Raw genomic sequence first — 7,694 nt, 5'->3', positions numbered from 1 at the left:
CGACGGCCGAATCAGTAGCAGGTGCCAACACTTCACCAAGGAAGGAAGCAACAAAGGGTCCCGCTAGAACTGACCCCATACCAAACAGCGCCGACAAGAGGGATCGAAGGAAGGAGGTTGGTATAAAGCCGACCTACCTCAGCTAAAGACCTTATCATCTTTTCATGTCTAAGCCTAAAGCACATAAAACTCCCTGAGTAATCAAATTAATGGTACTATCTTCAAACAAGATATTTTTCCTACTATATATCTATGTGCACCTTTCATCTATTGATCATCATCGACTCGATCGGCTTTTACTCAAAAGACCTTGGCCCCTATTCATGGTAAGACCAAGGCGCGTCATCAACAAAAGCCCTTGGTACCCTCTTGGGGTAAAACCAAGGGACACCTCGCCTCAGTCGACTTTGACTCAAAAGACCTTGGCACTTACAAAGGGTAAGACAAAGGCGCGTCATCAACAAAAGCTCTTGGTACTCTCTCAGGGTAAAACCAAGGCATGCCTTGACTCGATTGGCTTTGACTCGATTGGAGAAATCCAAATGGAATAAGGATGATAAGAAGATGTTTACTATGAGCAAGTTGTTGTTAGAATTTTTGCTTAAAGCTTTTGATTCATCTATTTCTAACAACCTTACTTCTTTTGATAGTGCTTATACATTATGAAAACATATAGAAGCACATCACGGCAACTAAGAGGAAATCCAACACATTCCGGTGGATTTCGCTTCAAATGCGATTGTTGATAATATTGGAGCATCTTTATGCACACGACCACTAGGCGATTGCCCTAGTGAGGTATGTGAGTCTGAATCCGAAAATAAATTATCTATTGATGAACTTGCATGTACATATAAGAGATTAATGAATGCCTATAACAAATTGTATTAAAATTTTATGAATTTGAAAAGCAAACATATAGAATTAAAATCCGATCATGAGTTGCTAGCATCCAAATTTGATATCATTGCTAAAGAGAATGTGATTCTTAAAAAAATAATGATAAATTAAATTTGGATAATGATGCTTTGACTTTAAAAATTCTAGCTTATCTCATGACAAGATTGATGCCATGTTAGAAGTAGAAGCTATTAAGAATGATCATGTTTCCTCTATTTCTATTGTCAATACTATTGTGCCGAATAATGAGTTGAATAATATAAAAAATAGTATTTCATCTTTAGATTCAACTTTAACTACATGCATTGACAATCACAAGAAACTTATGGACTTGTGTGCTAAGTCTTGTGCTACTACTTCCAAACCTCCCGTTCACTATGCACACATGTATAACAAAGTTTACAAATGCTTTATTTACGGTCGTAAATGCCATATTGCTAAATTTTGCTATGATGCATTAAAACCAATTATTTCTGACATTATTACTTCTTGTGCATCTCATCAAATTTCTTTACCACACACACACACACATGCACCCATCGTTCATCACAAGCATGTTGGTGTGTTTAAATGCAAAGTTTATGGTAGATTTGGTCATTTAGCAAAATTTTATTTTGATTTGTAAAAGTTTTAAATTTGTAAAATGCTCTAAAATGACCACATTTATTTAAAAATGTTTCTCGTGTACAATTAAACGGTCAACAAAAACAAATGCATCCATTCCATTGCACTTAGTACAATAGGATGAGTCATTTGCGTGATTTTTTCTATGACCGAATCCGTGCACTAAATGCGTCCAAATGAGGTCATAACCTAAAGGCATTGGATAATATTGATAGGGGTCATGTCCCTAAATTCTCCGGCACCAAGAGTGTTTGAGTGCCAAAACACGTTTGTTTTCAAAACAAGTTTCTAGCATTTTCGTTTTTGTTTCTTTTTTATGAAAAACGTATTTGAAAAACTTGTTTTTGGAAATATATATTGATGAAAATCTTATCTAAATGAAAACAAAACAGCAATTTTTTTTCTTCAAATAAACACTTTAGTTTTCATTACGTATTATGATATGAATTTAATGAAATAGCTAGATCGATTGCCCAACGATACCTTATGACAAAATCTTTGCACCAGCTGCAAGAATGGTATTAACACTTATGTATTCCTATGTTTTTAGCACTTTCTAGTTTTAAAACTTTTAAACAAATTCATATGAATGAAACAAAATTTGATTGATTGTGACTTACATAATTTCAAATGATTAAAACAAATTATTTCACATTATTTCAAATCATGAAAACTCTTGCATTTTTACTTGATCACTTTTTTTTCATTTTTCAAAAAAAAGAAGATATTTTTATGAATTCGTTGGTCATGTATATTTTGATGTTATTGTATTTTAAGTCCTTAATCAATCATGATTTATGTTTGAATGTTTATGGATTTTTGATGTCATAAGTCGACTGAATCCTTAACCAGTCGACCGATAATACTGATCAAGGCCAGACAGTTTCACAAAACTCTCTGGACAGTCGATAGGTATGTATAATCAGTCGACTGATTTTCCTGTTCAGTCCATCGCTATCTGATACTTTGATTCGACCGATTTATGACATGTCTAGTCGACTAATACGTTCATCAGTCGACTGATTTATGATTTTTTGACCTTCATTTGGCTTTCATGGATTCATAAATTTTCATGATTCTCCTTCATGGACCTTCATAAATACTTTCATTTGGCTTTCATAGAATACTTTCATAAATATTTACATGATTTTCTTTCATGGATTTTCTTTCATAAATATTTCCGAATGACACCTTTGGATCCTCGTTTTGTTACTATTGGAGTTTTATTTGTACTATGTAAAACCCCGTAATTCTGAATGATTGTGAAATATAATAATAAAAATGTTATATCATGATAAATAACTTTTATTGATATTTGAGTATGCTAGGAATTGATTTGAGATCAATTCGATACATATATATGAATATATGAGTGCAAATGCACAAAACATGCATGAGAAAAATCTGGGAAAAATAACCAGTTAAGAGTTTATAGATTTTACACTATGATGCACTTAGAATCTGGGAAAACTCAAAAGACCAAAGTTGTAGGTCTTTTCAACAGATTTACAACAAATCTTTAATAACCTCATTCTAAGATCGGATGAAAAAGTTATGGCCAAAATACCGAAGATCATTTTCCTAGTCAGATTAGGATTCCTGGTTCGGGTCAAACGGGTTTAGTTCGGGTTTGCATATATATAATCATGTGTTTTCACGAAAATTTACATCCTTACATTAGAGTTTCAAACCCTAGCAGCCCCTCTTCCTCTCTCTAAATCCCTAGCCCTAATGTTTAGAATTTTGAGAGCTTTGTGAAGCAAATATCGACACGAGGGCGAGATCATCAACGTGTAGCAAGGAGAAAACGGCTTGGTTGCACTTTTTTTTGGTTGTTGGTTGTTTCAGAGGCTTAGAACAACGTCTAAGGCAAGATTATCTTCACCCAAACCCTTCCCCATAGTTAAATAACTAGTTAGATGTTTAATATGATGTTGAATATGTGTTTTCATGCTTGAATCTTAACATGATGTGATAAAATTTAAATTTTTGATATTAAAACATAAACCAATGCTAGATTAGTAATTTTTTCTTGCTGTTTATGATAGTATCATGATAATGATCATTAGGGTTTTTCATAATTTCATTTATATATGAGAAATTTAAGTGATGTACTAAATAAATATTTTCTGCAGAAAACTGCAACAATTGTATCATGTTTAACTGAGATTTTGAAATAGAAAGTAAACTCCAAATTTAACCAAACTATTGCCAAATGAAAGATATATGTATCTAGTTTCTAAAACAGAAGACAAATCTTAAAAATCATTTGTATAGAGAAAGATATGATCTTTTTACTAACAATATGTCCTGTAGAAAAACGGCTGCACATATATAATGTTTAACTAAAGATTTGGGATAACAAATGAACTCCAAACTGAACCAAACTTATGTCATATGAAATATGTGTGAATCTAGTTTTCAAAACAGAAAACCATTTGTAAAAATAATTTTCCTAGAGAAAGATATGCTTGTTTTACTAACAGATGTCACGTCTGTTTTTCCTGCTCGTTTTGTGGAGCTGTGATGCGCCTTTTTGAGGTGCATTCGCGGAGTTTTGAGCCGCTTGATGTTATACGTATAGTCATGAATATGTTATGTTATACATTTAAGAATCCCAAGGGGATTATGATAAATTTTGATTTGATCATATTTGAATTAGATATAGTTCATATACATGTTGGATGTCGTTGATGAGAACAGCTTAGTACTATATGGGATAGTGCGTCGACACACCAGATATACACGGTTTATACATGAGGTAACTATCATGGATGATCATAGCTCAGTATTATATGGGATAGTGCATCGACATGCCAGAGGTACAAAGATTTATATGAGGTGGATATCGTTGATGAGCTCAGTTCAGTACTACATGAGGTAGTGCGTCGATATTCCACATGTACAGGCCATTGAGTCGGATTTTAGGAGGCTTGATCTAGTCGTCCGTCCCGCACTAGGGTGCGATGAGGCTCGTGAGCCGCATTCCTAGGATGCCTATTTGGTAGTCCGTCCCGCACTCATGTTACGCACTGAGATCGCGATGAGACTAATGAGCCCGCACTCATGTTACGCACTGAGATCGCGATGAGACTAATGAGCCGTGTATACAGTTCAGGATACCTATAAGGTAGTCCGTCACACTGAGACAATTACTTGATAGCCTAAGTATGACAGATGCCGATTATAAATACGACCTATCAGTGAACTATATAACTGAGATACGTTACTTTTAAAAGTATACAAAATTATGTGTTGGTATTTTATTATATCTCTCCAGTGATTGTGGAAGATATTATAAATACGATGTGTTGATATCTTATTTCTTTTACTGTCTTTTTTTTTAGTTGGGATCAATGATTAGAGATTCACAATTTGAGACTTATGCTATATACATGAGGGTTTCCTTGTTTGGATTATTTCGCTCGACATACCAGTCTCGTGTTATGGATCTCTAATTATTGGTTTTATTAGATTGTTTATTCTTATTTCGGTATTAATGTTTAGATGTTTACGATTCGGGACATGGTATATACATGAGAGGGTTTCCTTGTTTGGATTATTTCGCTCGACGTACTACGTCTCGTTTTGTAGGTGTCTGAATATTAATTCCGCTAGATACGGGAAAAATGATATAGGTAGACTATGCTTAATAGATAGAGCCTCCACTCCATCCTAGCAGCCATTCCCCTGGGGGCGGATGGGGGTAATCTTGCTGTAGCGCTCTGCCGCTCTTGTTGTTGTTTCTTTTTCTTTTAAAAACACCCTTTCAGGTAGCTCGGAGTTCCGGAGAGCCGCAGGATGACGGAGTTCCGGAGAGCCGCAGGTTCCCCTGGGGACGGATGAGGGTAATCTTGTTGTAGCGCTCTGACTCTCTTGTTGTTGTTTCTTTTTCTTTTAAAAATGCCCTTTCAGGTAGCTCGGAGTTCCGGAGAGCCGCAGGATGACGGAGTTCCGGAGAGCCGCAGGATGACGGAGTTCCGGAGAGCCGCAGGATGACGGAGTTCTTGCATAGTCGCTGTCCCGAGAGATTTATTAGAGGCTCCACTGTAGTTTTAAATTTTATTCAGACTTAGAGTTTAGTTTCATTTTGTAAAGGCAATATGCCTTAGTTCGACTTTCCGTTTTGATTCATGTTGAGACATCATATGTTATTTCAGACTCTATAAGTATTTCAGTTTATTTTCAGTTGAGACATGACCTTTATTTATGAGATATCATCCTCTTTATCATGTCTATAGTTTATTTTCAGTTGAGACATGACCTTTATTTATGAGATATCATCCTCTTTATCATGTCTATTATTATTGTTCTACTTCTTTGCCTGTTTTGTACCTACGCTTTTATTTGATCCCACTAGAGGATATTACTGTGATTGGTAAAACTTGTTGTTGCACAGTGTGGGTGCATGGTAGATTTGACATCTCTGGGTCCACCTTGGACTGCAGCCATGTGTGAAAACATGGGCGTCTAGTTCCTTTGGATCCTCGTTTTGTTGCTAAGTAAACATACACATATATATAAGACTGCTTTTTATGTATCTTGCTGATGTATCTATATATTGAGACCTTTGAACACCTTTCATAATGATATATATATTGGTCACTTTGAGTGTGAGTTTTGCTTAGTATGTGTGTATGTCTGCTCACATATAGATGACTTATTGTCTTTGATATATACTTTGAGGCTTTTTGATAGGGGAGAACTTTTCCTATCTATTTATACTCACCGTGTTTTTATGTAGGGGGAGCTTTCGCTCTCTTTTTCTTATTCTTTCCCCCATTTTGATGTTGCGAAAGGGGTAGAAAAAATGTTTTTAGTGAGTATTTAGTTTATTGCTTACTATTGGTATCATGCATGAGGAATATAAATTATATATTCATTTGATATCAGACATATTTCCTATACTCATTGTGCAAATTGTTTGTCATCATAAAAAAGAAGGAGATTATTAGGTCTCATGTTTATGAGACTATTGTCAAATCTAGTTTTGATGATTAACAAACAATTCCTAACATTATTTTTGAGTATTTGCATTTGCTTGTTAGGTATCCTACACAAACATCCTCCGTTGGAGGTTGGATGAACTTGAGCTTTAACGATGATATTCATAGAGGTTGGAGGAAATCAGAATGAAGTACGATGTCATTCAAGTCAAAGACACACTATCGCTTCATCCTTGCTACGAAGATCGAGGTTCACGAAGATTTCTAAGCTTGGTTTAGTGTTCGTAGTTTAGGTTGTTTACTTAAAGTGTTATACTTAAAGCTCAAACTATACACATACATACACATCATTTTGATTTATCACGTTCATTGTTTTTTTCATTTTACTAAAGGATTTTTTGAATATCTCTGTAAATAAATTTATCCATAAAAATATAACTATTAGTTTCAAAATTAGTTTTATTTCAAAAATGCGATAAATATGAAACTAGTTTTAACGATTAACACAATTGTTTCATCGCATTATATATCTATTTTGGAAGACAACGTGTTTGAAATGATTTCATCAGAATCATGTGTTTAACAACTTCATATTTTTGTTGATTTTGTAAATCGATGAAATCATATTTAAAGTTTTCGTAATTTTGACCGTTTTGCAAAATAGTAAGTTTTCACAAATGAGAAATGCTATTTTAAAAATTTCTCTTCTAACATGTTTATTTTCATATGTATAAATATTTTCCCAAGTTTTACTATTTTTGGAGTTGATTTGCTATTTTAAATCGAATTTAGAAAAACAACTTTTCAGCAAAATTCAAAGTATATGTGTATCAGTTTTTTAGTCGACCAAATTCTTGGATTGGTCGACCGAACAATCATTTCAGTCGACCGACTTGCTTTTCAGTTGACTTGCCAGAAGTAGTTTTTACAGCATTAGTTTTGTTAGTCGATCAGTCTACCGCCCACCAGTGTTAGTCAATCAAGCAGTGTTTTTAGTCAACCGACCTATTCTTTTTCAGTCAACCGACTATGTGTTAATTTTCTAGAATTAGCCAACGGCTAGTTTATCAGTCGACCGATAAGATTTATCAGTCGACTGATCTTGTCCTTTTTCACTGTAAGAGCTAGTTTCTGATTTGTTATGTTTGAGAGGTTATAAATAGCCCTTAAGACTTAGTTTTTCAGAAGAGTTTTACAAGAAGTTTTTAGGCAGTTTTGCTGCAC

The sequence above is a fragment of the Asparagus officinalis genome, unplaced genomic scaffold (assembly GCF_001876935.1).
Source record: "Asparagus officinalis unplaced genomic scaffold, Aspof.V1 AsparagusV1_Un53, whole genome shotgun sequence".
Classification (NCBI taxonomy): domain Eukaryota; kingdom Viridiplantae; phylum Streptophyta; class Magnoliopsida; order Asparagales; family Asparagaceae; genus Asparagus; species Asparagus officinalis.
Note: the sequence above shows the minus strand (reverse complement) of the source record.